The sequence below is a fragment of the Neocloeon triangulifer genome, unplaced genomic scaffold (genome assembly GCF_031216515.1).
Source record: "Neocloeon triangulifer isolate White Clay Creek 2 clone unplaced genomic scaffold, ASM3121651v1 ptg000014l, whole genome shotgun sequence".
NCBI classification, from domain to species: Eukaryota; Metazoa; Arthropoda; class Insecta; order Ephemeroptera; family Baetidae; genus Neocloeon; species Neocloeon triangulifer.
Genome location: NW_026775556.1, coordinates 13,642,898 through 13,655,828, shown reverse-complemented (window position 1 = coordinate 13,655,828; position 12,931 = coordinate 13,642,898). Strand labels below are relative to the sequence as shown.

The following is a 12,931-nucleotide window of genomic DNA, read 5'->3' as shown; positions in this document are numbered from 1 at the left end:
TGAAAAAAATTACAAATTAAACACGCACAATGAATCATCAATATCAAAATGTTTATCTGAAATCAAGCAATTAATTAAACCTTTTCTTTAAACTTTTACGCTAATTCCCTTTCTTTGATATCTTATTTCTCTAATTTCTCTTAGTCTAAATTAAATGCTGCTTTTGCTTACCTACATTGACAAATTTAATTGTAAGCTTGATGGGTGATGGCATATTTCTCAAATTTTCTAGTGTGAATTTTGTGAATTCTATTCATATATTAGCAACCGCTACGATACTGATTGTCTGGGATCAAAACCAAAATCTTCTTATAATGTTGTGCTCATTATAACTTTTTAAAAGCTTATAAAGCCAATCTGTTTTTGTTTGGTACTCTGCAAAGTGCAGTCTCATCCTTTAATCTTGTGCCAAAAAAATTAGCCGCTTTTAATCCTACGCTCTTTTCCATTCGCAGTAGTTTACTGTTTGCTTTGGCTCCGGCGACCACTTACTCAGTGTAAATTTTTCCGTCTGTCTGCGGTCGGCTTTGCGCCATTTTTGCAATTCGCTTGAAAGCGCTCGCCAAATGGCTCTCAGCCGACTTTTCCCCGTCTCTCTATTTTCCTTTCGCAATCAACTTCTGCTATATTCCTCCAATTCCACTTAAAAAGTCAACGCTTAAGGGGCCACGTGCACGGCAGCGTCAAAGCACTTAGCGTATCGTTCAGGAATTAGTCGTGCCATTACATTGTTTGCCGCGCGGCAGAATTATAATTGCATGAGCACAGGCGAATTAATTTATTCTCGACGGCGCGACGCGATTGCAAAACATTTTCTCGAGAGTGCACTCTCCAGAGCAATTATGTGCACTTGCTGTGTAAGTCGTTTGGCTGTGCGGCACACAACGGCAAACAGCGAGTGCGCTCGTTGCGGCCGGAATCAATCCGATCGCGCGCGACGCAAAAATGAGGCGGCCGTGAATGCACCTGGGTACCGCTGGCTGCGACTGCTGGCGAGAAGCAATTATTATACGCTGCACCTCGGCGAAAGGGTTGCGAATGAGTGTGGTAACGGAATGCACTGGGGAGTGCTGCAGGCAAATATTGAATGTGCGCTGGGATTGAAAACCCAGGGACAAAACGACTTTTTGAATTGAGCTAGGGTGGCTAGCTGCGTAGTTGATCTGACATTCCTTATGTGAAAGACCTTCCATTGATCTCATCGAGGAAAAAGAGTCACTTTTGACCTTTTTTCAAAACCAATTTGCATTTATATTAAACTGTTTTTCCAGTTATAAAAACGTTTCATTTAAAGATTTACCACCAAAGTGCTCGAAATGAATATTTTTACAGAAATAAGTGCAATTGTTTCAATTGGTTTTAACCTAACAATCTCGAGGATATTTTATTAAATTATATTATATATTAAAAAAAATTTTTTTCAGTGTTATCATTAATAATGGTTTTAAAATATGCAAAGAAAATATAATATTGAATTATAATCATGACCTCCTCGGCTCATCTCAAATACAAACTGGCTGCTGCATAGCTTTCGATCATTATTTAAAAGCAATTTTGATAAGTATTTTTAAATTAAATGAAGCAATTTATTTATTTTTATCATTGCAATACTTATGATCATTAATCTTGATATTATATATTTAATGCTTATGATATATTTCATACAGAAAAAAGTGAAACTAAATTTAAAAAAAAAGAAAAAATTAGTATTTTAGAAATATTTAAATTTCAAAAAAAAAACTTTTAAACTATAAAAGGGTTGATAATGTTTAAAAAATAACCTTAAATAAGCTTAAAATTTCAACTATGATATTTTAGAGAAATTCAAACCTGAAATTTATCCCAATCGCTACAGATTTTCAACGATTTTCGTTCAAATCACGCATTTGCAAATATTTGCAAAATCCGATTCCCACGTCAATCGCTCTATTTCATCATACCACCTCCATACGGCCAATTACACACGACTGTTTGGCGTTTACTTCAAAATATTTGCTGGAGAATTCAGCGAATCAGCATGTTTGAGCTGAACGAAGTGTTCGCTAATATTGAAATAGGACGGAGGGAAAACAGTTCGGTAGCAAAAAAATCCAAATTTGTCCGCCACTCCGTCAGGACCCTTGTTCCCTTCCATGCAATTACGCCCAAAACGCTTCGACGTGTAAAATTCTAGCATAACACCGCAAAGTGTGACGTGCGCCACATTAAATTAGAGCACCATCCCTTGCATTTCAAAGTGACCACATATCGTATAAAGGCTCGCGTGTGCGCACTGCTGCAGCTTGAGAGGTGAATTTTAGCGTGAATTTAATTAATTTCGAGGGGCATCGTGCCCGAGGTCATTGTTAAGCAAATGAGATTCAGTCTAATTAGGAAACAACGCGAGCATACATTAGGCAAATTTGCTCTAGGAAATGAGCTAGGACCTTTTGACGTTTAAAGCCAATTAGTAACATTTGTATTCAAAGTGAAGCGTGCTTAGAATTTAAAACAACTGTAAATGAAAAAAAAATTGAAAAATTGCGAAGGAAAATTAATTTTCCACAATGTTCGTGGGTTGTGCAAAATGTGGGTAATTTTACTGGGTAAATTTGCAACTTTGTTTTCCGATTAAATGCTTACTTGCTGAAAATCTAATCAGTTTTTGTTTACATTGTTGCAGGCCACGCTCGAACTTTCCGCTCGGACCTCCCGTTAATTACATTTCTAGCGAGAGACGCGCAAAAGGGGTTGAAACGAAAACGCATCTCCAGGGGCGCAGAGAAAAGCGTTGCCTCTCTTTTCTTTCTTTCCTCTCAAGTCTCCGACGCGCGCGCTCTCTTTCGTCTTCGGCCGCTGGGAGCGAGAAAAATAATCGTTTGTCCTTTTTTAGTCGGCACAAGGGTCAAATCGTAACGCGCACCATAAAGTGATATATACTCGACAATAAAATGCTCCGGCCGGGCCAGATAACAAATAACAATTCCCGCCGCAAGGCCGAATATCATCAAAAGTTGCAGCGGAAGCAGCCCCTGACTGACCGACCGAATATTGAGACGCATTGGTTTGTTCCTCCTTGTTGCGGGTGTGTTGATCCCATTTGCGACAAGAAGAGGTATTTCGACAGATATCGGAGGTTCAAGACGCACACGGTGGTATCTTTTGTCATCAAGACGCGTGACAACAACAAGAGGAGGAAGGAATGGCGTGTTATTTTCGCTAACGAGACGCAAACATATTGGCTGGTGATGGTTTTGGTTTACCAGCTTCAGTGAATCTGTCTCCAGATTTTGTCTTATTAATTTACGCTCTTCTCAATATTTTTAAACAAAATTTCCAAGCTCTTATCTTCTTTGACGGAAGAGTTACCTTTGAATTTACGTTAATTAATTTTCAGCTTGCAAGTATAAATCGTGAGTCGTATTGAATTACAACCGCTTCCTCAATTAAAAATGATAATTGATGTGAAATAATTTGTCAACAACACCCCCTGTGAAAAAATCTGGGTATCGACTGTCATTAGTCATTATAGAAATAATGTTGATTGGGCTAAAGAATAAGATATTATTATTTCTGTGATTTTAAATGAACACGCAGCAGAGAGAGAAAAGCAATAATTTGATCTGAGCCGTGATAAAGGCGGGAGATAATTAAAGAGACGCAACTCTCTGTCACTCAGCCGCCGACTCTCTCGCAGGTCTAATTTGGCTAATTAATTTGGAAAAGAGGGGCACAGACGCCATCACTAACGAGCGACATGAAATGAAAATACACACAACCGAAAGCAATCACACTGCTACGAGAAAACCTTATAAGGATGTAAGAATTTTTTGTCTAAAGTGCATTGACAGGAATTTTTACATGAATGCACCTAGGATGATGGTGATGGATCTCGAGGGAAAGCGGGAGAGGAGCGCCGCAATTATCATGCAGCAGGTAGGTACCGCACAATAAAAAAAGCTCATCTCCTCCATTCAGAGCCACTTGCTGGAATCCGTCGAATCCCAGTTGGAAAGTATAGAAAAGAACGCCGATTAAATTTATCACCGACTCACAATAATACTCTTTTATTTCGTTGCAGCAGACGCTGGGTCGTGATATTGATTATAAAGAAAGAAACGTTCGAGAGATAGAATTCCAACATTTCCAACACAGAATCTAATTCCGTTTAGCGGAAATGAAATTGAATAAAATTGTGGAAATGTTTTTTTCAATTAGTCCGGTGGTTGAGCAAGGAAATCAATGCGATAAAAACTTTTTATGGGAAGATGCGACTTTTGAAAAATGTCATGTTATTATTCCAGTTTGAATAATGCGAGAGTTCTATAAAATGTGCGGTTATTGTTACCTCACATATGGTTATGATAAGCAAACAGTTTTTTAGAGAGAAAAAATGCTGGTGTCTGCATAGATTTGCTTGCGAGTGATCTTATTTAAAATTTGTTTAATATATAATTTTCTTGCAATTTTGCCAAAGAAAGGTCCAGAAAACTGTACTAATTTATCTGCTTTTTTAGAAATAAATGACATTTAAAATTTATTTTAAAAAAATATCAAAAAAATAAATAAATAATAGTCCCTCTCACATTAAAAAACATAAATTTTAAATAAAATTGTGTTCTTATTAAATACGTAAAAAAACATTGTTTATATATACCTGCTTTATGCATGTTTTTTTTTGTTTAAATTCCGTGAGCATCTTTATTTTTTTTATAATATAAATATTACTTCAGGCCAGATTTTTTTTCATTGGTGTTATTTCCTGCTCATCATGCTCAGTTTGCCTGAAGCGCGTTAAAAAAAACTGCCGAAATCAACCACACTCTATACATTGTGGCCTGCAAGTTTCATTCACCGCGAAAAGCACGTGATTATTCCACTTTTTATTCAACCTGCCCACCGCAATTGAAAAGTCGGAAACATATATGCACACATGACCAGTTTTTGTAATAATCGTAGCTCCAGGGACATTGATTTTGATTGCACCGGGACCGGTCGCAAAAAAAAAGCACGCCGCGAATGAGTTTTTCTTCTTCCTCTGCGTCCTGCCCAAACGCACACACCTGTTGTCGCTTTCATGCGCGCCACTTGGTGCGAGAGTTTTTGTGTCTAGCCGTGTCGATTGGCCAAATGATTATTACACTCTCGCCTCCACTTAATGGCCCGAATTGTGATTCGTGGGAAAGAACTCGAAAACTCATTCCTCACTGCTTTTGATCACACGCTGTTTATGGGCTAAAAATATCTGCACGAGCCGCAGGGGTGCTACGTGCCATTTGCCATTTGTGGCGAAGTAAAAAAGTTCACTTTTTCGCATTGGTGGGGTGCAAAGTGGACTGATTTGACTGAAAAAATATCCCCCTTTGCTGATCGCAAAAAGCCTCGCGCGTCCTTCTCCAGCACGCACGGCCCCGACTCAACTAAAATGTTGCCGTCTGCCGCGGATATCGATTGACAGGTCTTTCAACTCTAATGCCAAATTTCGTCCAAATCGTGCATTTGACACAGCAACGCTGTCGCATCATTATATTATGAGAAATGGATCTGAATTTTTACCTTCTCCAATTAACGTCAGATCTCTGACAGAAATCATTAGTCTTAAGAAATATCTTCTTCAAAATTAATTTTCAGCTCACTTCCTGCTTTGAAGCTCTAAAAAAAATTCAGTACATACGAACAAGACACGCAAAAGTTTCTGGTTCTAAGAAATTTCGCAAAAGTTTCGTATAGAAAAATGAACGTGAGAGTTTTCGTATAGCAGCGTTGCTGCAACTATTTTTTGCCCATATAGAGAGATGTGGTAGGAAAAAATGAGGGTAAATTTATTCGCAGGGACGGGCGAATCAGGCGTGAGTGAATCAAAAGAGTTCATGTGCGGATCTGGAGATGCCAGAATCGAATTTTGGCCCTCTGGCCGTCGTGGGAATAAAGGCCGAATGCAAATGAGACGGCGGCCGCGAGGTAATTTTGCGCTTTCAAGGGCAATCGTGACCTTGCAGATTCAAGTTCAAGAAAAATATATAATATTAAATTAGGCAAGACTAATTTAGGTTAAGTCAGTCTAGACGGCGGGCCACCCAAAGCAGGAAGAATGGAAAGTGTGAGAGCAGCTCTATTATTAGATCGCAAGTTGGTTAGCAAGTCATGATTTGAGCATTTCGCTTTTAGCTGATGGCATGAAAAATGGAACGTGAAGCATTGTTTACTTCTGACAGAGTTGCTGTTCATCATAAAAGTGCTCTTCGTTGAATATGTCATTATTCAGGATTCTGGTCTGGAGAGTTGTTTGTTTGTTTCCGAGTGCTTTATAAACTAAACAAAACAAGTTAAAATAATAAACTTTTATCCATTCAAAATCAGATAAACTCACAGGAGGGAGGGGGGATTTTTTTCACGTCCTTTTGGGGCAGGAAAATCGCCCCCACGAAATTTCGAGACCTACCTTGTGCCGAGTTTCAGGCTAATTTTCCTCCAAATTTGCGCATATCAGCCTGGTTTAAATGGGCTTTTGGAGATCCTTGACGACTCGAGCTCAATTAAAATCACTAAAAAGAGCACTTTCAAGAATATAAGCACGGTTTTTAGTGAGATTTCTATTGAAATCCATGAAAAAATGGCAAAAACACCCTTCCCAGCACATCTTGGGCCACCACATGATTTTTCCCACCAGAAATTAACAGATGATTATGGTAAAAGTCACGTGATTGGTCAACCAATAGCATTCATTGTTTACTAAATCGGTGATAATTCACGCCAAATCGTGACAAACGCGTGTTTATTCTGTTCCAGTGCTATTTTAACGCTATTTTCCAACAATTAACATTTGAAAAGGTCTTGAAAGTGATTTTTTCGTGTATCTCAAATGTTGTGGACTGATTTTGTGCCATGAAAAGTTGGCGGAAGTTGCGGAAATCGACGATAAAATCGCCAAAACTGGATTCACCGGACCTGCAGGGCCTTGGAGCTAATGGCCGGAAGAGGTAAGATTTTAGCAATTTTCTCGTGATATTTTCTCCCCGTGAGATTCTTGGCCCAGAAGGATTAGAAAAAAACGACCCACCGTGAGAGTGTATTTGATGATATGAATTGAGCATATATTAATTTTATTTAGCTAAACGTTTTCCATCAAAACAGGTTTCACCAAATTTGTTTATAGCAAATCTGTTATAATTTATTTATTGATGAAATATCCTGCAGAATATCATTTTTTCTGCAGGCTTTTTGCATAGCATGCGAAACATTTAAACCGCAGGGCGCACACTTCTCCAAAAGTCACCGAACAGAAAAGGTTATAGGAATTTTTGCATCTAATGGAAATCGACATAAATATTCTTATAAGCACTACTTTTGGTCCAATAATAGAATTTAACAACAATAATATTTTTAAAAGTTAATTTTGGCGAATGCATATTTAAATACATGGCAAAATTCGTGATACATGATAAGAACAAATACATAGTCAACCGAGGCTCACTGCGATGCATGGAGTCTTTTTGTCACAAGTTTGAGCAAAATTCATGCTAAAGTGGTGGTGCTGTGTTGTATAACGATGCCTTTTTCTTCATAAATTTGTTCTCAAATAAATTGAATGTTCACAATGTATTTTGTAATAATGTGGACGAATAAACACCAAAAATAAAAATTAATAACTTACAGTAAAAATTTATCTTCAATTTAAATATTTAATAACAATTAATTGATATTAAATTTTAACTTTTGTTTTGTTAACAATTTTTCCTATAAATTTTTCCAAGCCTTCATGTAAATTTCACAATTTCTTTAGTTATCAAAAAAATAAAAAAAATTCTCGATAAAAGTAAATTCCTCGTAATCTCTCTGGTCTTCGCTCTGTTTTATCACAATAATCTCATTCATAATGTAGCAACGCAGTGCCTGTTTTATGCAAAAATATCCACCCACGCACAAGTTGCAAACTATGATAAATTGCCTTTGAGGTATAGGCAAATGAACCGTCAAAGTAACTCGTCTGCGTACACACGACCCAGATTTCATTGCTGAGAATCAATCTTTCGCTGCCCTCCTAAAACACACGTGCTATGCACGTAATTCACTCCTTTAATTAGACGGCAGCGTTTCGTCTTTTTTATCCGTCGTGGTGGCGACGATTTTCCCGAGGCCGGCAGCAAAAACGACGAGACACGCGTGTTTCTGTGTACACACAAAAATATAATAAATCCGTCGGGTGTAAAAAGGAGCCAAGATGTGCTGGCCGCGGTCCAAACAGCGGTCATTCGAGCTCTCTTGGTGCGATTCTGTGCGCAACTCGTTCCGCCGACGCATGCATTGAAATAATAGTTCAAATGAAAAGCATGTATAAAAGTTGCGAAACATCTAATTAAGTTTATATGTGAGTTCTACTTCCACTCTTTATGTATTGGTGCGGAAACGGGAGAAAGTTTAAAAACAAAGTTTCTTTAAAAAAATGGAAAAGTTATTTATTTGTACTGTTGAAAACTTTTTAATATTTCTCCTAACATAGCTTTTTGCATCATTGAAAACTTTGATAAGTTAATAAAATTATTAAACAAGTATCTCCTTATAATTTTTGTGGCAGAGTCATCAGAAAAATGAGATTTTCCTTTTAATGCTCCTCAAAGAAATGAAAATCAAGTTAGCACACAATGGCAAAGCAAACTTTTATGAAAGGGAAGAATAACTGTGTTCATTACACTCCTGTTCTGACTGCGCAAAGTCACTTCAAAGTGCTCATCGCGATGAGCTAAATCGTTCTACTTTTCAAAATAACTTCATCCGACAAAACCCTTGCTTTTCTTCCCACTGAGCATTATTTAATATCATAAAGACTTCGTTAAGAGCTCATCCTTATTGAAAGTGATACTTCTTTCTCTTACGACCGAGTGCCTCTTTCCTTGTCCCCATGACAATGATTTTCCATGTTTTTTTCTTGTCATCTGCAGATGAAATTTATATAGCTCAAGGATGCTTTGCTGCAACTCGTCACAAAGTGTTTATGTGAAGACTTAATGGCGTGTTGAATTTTAATCTTCCTGAGTGTATACGCGCTCTGTCTGTCGAGGATTCATTAAGGGGCTTTTGTCTTTCCGCCTTTTAAAAGTGCCGCCGCATTTAGCATCTTGAGACTTGATCTTTTGTCTTTTGTCCTTTGCTCTGGCAAAAAGCGAAGTTTTCCGGAAACAAAGAGCCCAAGACAGACTCCCAAAATTAGGAAAATATATATCCGAAACAAAGCAAGGACGCGAAAGCACAAATTAAGAATCTTAACTCGGCTATTATGAAACGCACCACAGCTGGAAATATGCTCCTTAATAAAAAAGAGAGTGAGTTTAATTAAATTTGAGAGAGAGCACAAAAAAGCGCGCCCTCCAGCATAAACGCGTTAATCAAGTTTTGATTAATTACTTTTTTCTTTAAAACTTTTCCAATTCTCTGAAAGTTGAATTATTCATTCGGTGTAAACGGTATGTCGGGGTTTTATTGCTTTATTATTTCTTCCAATTATTTCACTTTTGTTCTTTTACTGCTGCCAGTTCTTGCTCACCCTGTCTAGCATTTTGCCAGTGGTGAGGAACAACGCGGAAAATAATAAAAGAAAGAAACGCACGCGCGAGCAAATTCAAATTAGCCAAGCAGCCCTCTCTGCAACATGTTGGAGTGATGAATTATCGTTTCGTGAGCATTTGACTGATCCATGGCGGCGCGAGCGTGTAATTTTTATTTAATCTTCTCGCCAGCTGCGCTCGAGTTCACTTTTTCAGCGCAAAAATCGACGCAATTATGCGTGAATTTCTCAGATTAAGCAAAAAGAGAAGGGAGAGCTTTTTTGCATCCAGCAGTTTTTTTCGCTCCAAAGAATGAACACAAAGTTGGTGGTGCATTATTTATGCGTCGGTTTTCTCTTTTACTTTGTGTATTTTCCTTTTCGCCTTTGCTTTTTTGGGCCAATCAAACGAAAGCCAGCAGACAGACAGACGTGGCGCGGCAGCGAGTCGGTCTTCGTTTTTATTGCCGGGTTATCTGGAGATGAACTGCCTTACTGACAGAGCCCACAACAAAACACTTGCCAGCCGAGAGAATAAACTAAAAATACAGCTGAAATTGACAAAACTGGGCCATTTGAGAGATGCGAGGAATGCGCTCTGCGCACAGCTAATGGACCAGCGGCAAGGAATTGACGCACTCGCGTCACAGACGACGAGGAACGTGGGAGCAAAAAGCAGAGGAACGTTTTTAAAGTGAGAATAAATTCACTCGAATTGACTTGAATCAAAAGTTTTACTGTGAATCATTTTGTTATTTCGAATTTCCAAATTCTTTTATGAAATTTGTGTCTCTGTTTTTTCTGACGAGAAACGTTTATTTTTTTTTTATGCCAAAAACTTTTCAAGCACGTAATGCGGGGAAGTGGAGCGGAATGGTAATTTATATTCAATTTGCAACGACAACAGAAAGTCAAATACTGGTGTGGTCCCCTTTTTCCCTTTCGCCAGTGTCACTTTCCGCGCGGGAAATATGATTCCGGGATTTTCCACGCCGACGAGCTCTGAATGGGCCGCGGGATTTAAACGAAAGCTCGCTGACGAGAGCAAACTTTTTTCCCTTTCTGCGCCGCACATTCATGGCGACCCCAAACCTTACTTTCGTTCTTTCTTCGGGGACGGTGAAAAAAACCAATAAAATAATTCACGCGCCGGAGGGCACCATCTGCATTTGGATAGAAGCTTTGTTTCTGCCGCCACATGCACTTCTTCGGCCGCCATCGATTTTCGTTTCGCTCACTTTACGTCTTGTGACGTCACCATCTCATCCTCGCTTAACTGGTCGTCGATGCTTAATTAAAAAGCTGCAGGGGTTGGCACCACTTAATTTACAACTGGCAGGCCCATTCCTCGCCCCCGATCGAGGGAAAACCTGCATGCGCCTAGGCCTCTGCATGCCCCGATTTCAAATTAACGTCAGAGTCTCTCAGAGGGTTCGAAAGAAGATACGAAATCGCACAGGGATTTCAAGTGCAACAGGGCTTATTGGTTTTAAATTGAGCAGCCAAGCCACCCTTCGACGGTTAAAATTTGAAAAAAAAAAAATTAATTTTTTAAAGCTTCTACCAAATTTTTTTGGAGTTTTAAGTTTTTTATTTTATTTAAAAAAAAATATTTAAAATTTCTAGTTTTTTATTATTTATTTTGTAGTTTTACAATGAGAATTTGCATGTAAGTAAAGTAGTCGTTTTTATAATATGTAGGAATAATTTTTTCTTTCATAATTAATTGGAAAGGTTTATTAAATCAAAATGCTAAAATTATTTTCATTTACAAAAAGACAATTTTAGATCCATAAAATCAATACATTTTTTATTTTTATTTTTTTTTTAAATTTTGACTCCATAAGTTTCAACAAACAACATCAAGTTATTTGTTTCGAGAATGTTCATTATTCTTGTTGCTTTTTTCCACCCCAATACTAGTTTACAAGCATTGTAAGCTCATTTCGTTTGCAAAATCGATATTCGCCCCATTCACAACAGTGGCTGCTGAAAGATAATAAAATCGTCGCCCTCATGGTTGATCTGCTGCAGCTGAAAGCAATCAGGTCGTGCGAATACAATGAATATTTCCAAGATTTACGACTCTCTCAGCCGTCCTTTCTCTCAGGGATACAAAATTCCGTTCCATTGGAATTCCAGTCGTGCGTCGACAAACAAAACAAGCGCCCTCTTAATAATTGGCGTTTCTCGGCACGCGCCTCTGATAAAACATAACGCCGGCGATTTTGCCAGCTTCTTCTCCAGCATAGCCTAGGGCAAACTTGGCCATCTAATTGACTTTGCAGATTCGATTCTAAGGACGCTTCCGGCGACAGTAAACCTGCTAATTAGCGTCAAGAATAGAAGAGGCTTGTGCGCAAATAACACAAACGCCCGTGCGCTGCGAGGGAGGGCGACTGCTTTAATGAATCCTTGCAAACTTAAGTGATGAATGGTCCTCGATCTTGACAATTAGTTGGCGCCTTGGAGCTCTCGTCTCTCAAAAGCCGCCACTCTCTTTGCAAAATGATATTTGATTGTGAGGTTAAAAACTGCGAATGTGTGATAAAAACTGAACTTTTCAAGAGAGAAAATAATTTTAACTTTTAAGGTGCATAAGTAGGAAAAATATATTATATTTAAAAAAAAAATTGATTTTTTGATGAAAATAATAGAAAAAAATTATTTTAACGCAAAACATGAAACAATTATTTCAAATTTTGATATTCAAATGGAAAATAATAATGTATGAAAGAATGGCAAAAACATCAATCAAAGAAGATTTTATGAAATAATGTAAAATGATAGATGCTGTGTTTAAAAAAAATCGTTATAAAAAAATTGATTTTTAAATTTGCTATAAATTTTAACGAATTTTAAAATAAAAGTTTATTTCATGTAAATACATTATTAATTTTGAAATCAATATTTATTTATTTATAAATATTTCAATTAAAAAAATATCAATGTCATTAAATTGAGATCAATTTTATGTATCTTTTAAAATTACTTATTAGTATATTTAATTAATATTTAATTTTGAGAGAATTTTGATATTCCATATTACTATTGTTTGATTAACCGATACCTATTAGTCGCTGCCTTCCTTTTACTCAAAGAAAATATTGATAGGAGTTATTAAATTCATGCAATGCTCTAATTACAAAAATATCTGAAGTCATTTTCATATTGAATTGCTGAAGCAGAATTCACTTAAAATTTGTTAAGTTAGCTTCAAAGTTTTGGCAAGCGTTTCCGTTTCGCATGTGTCAATGTCAGACTTTTAACCACAAAAATCCTCTTACGCACAACTTTCGCTGAGCAGACGGGTCTGCCCAAGGGGAAACAAGCTTCAATGGGATGCTAATTAAATTAAAATGCAAATTCGCGAGACTCGGAATCAGCGCGCGGAATAATCGGCGGATGAGC

At 37.5% G+C, this 12,931-nt stretch overlaps 1 protein-coding gene across 2 annotated transcripts in view; it reads right to left on the bottom strand.

The window, feature by feature from the left end:
- Nucleotides 1-12,931, bottom strand: part of LOC132199833 (FMRFamide receptor) — a 29,240-nt gene that overhangs the window by 5,453 nt on the left and 10,856 nt on the right. Inside the window, exon 1 of one of the 2 annotated variants that reach the window (XM_059624874.1) lies at nt 6,422-6,626. The exons of the other annotated variant lie outside the window; for it this stretch is intronic. The gene's annotated coding sequence lies outside the window, so the exon portion shown is untranslated. Of the gene's footprint in view, nt 1-6,421; nt 6,627-12,931 lie in introns of those variants that run through there. 2 annotated transcript variants of the gene reach the window in all.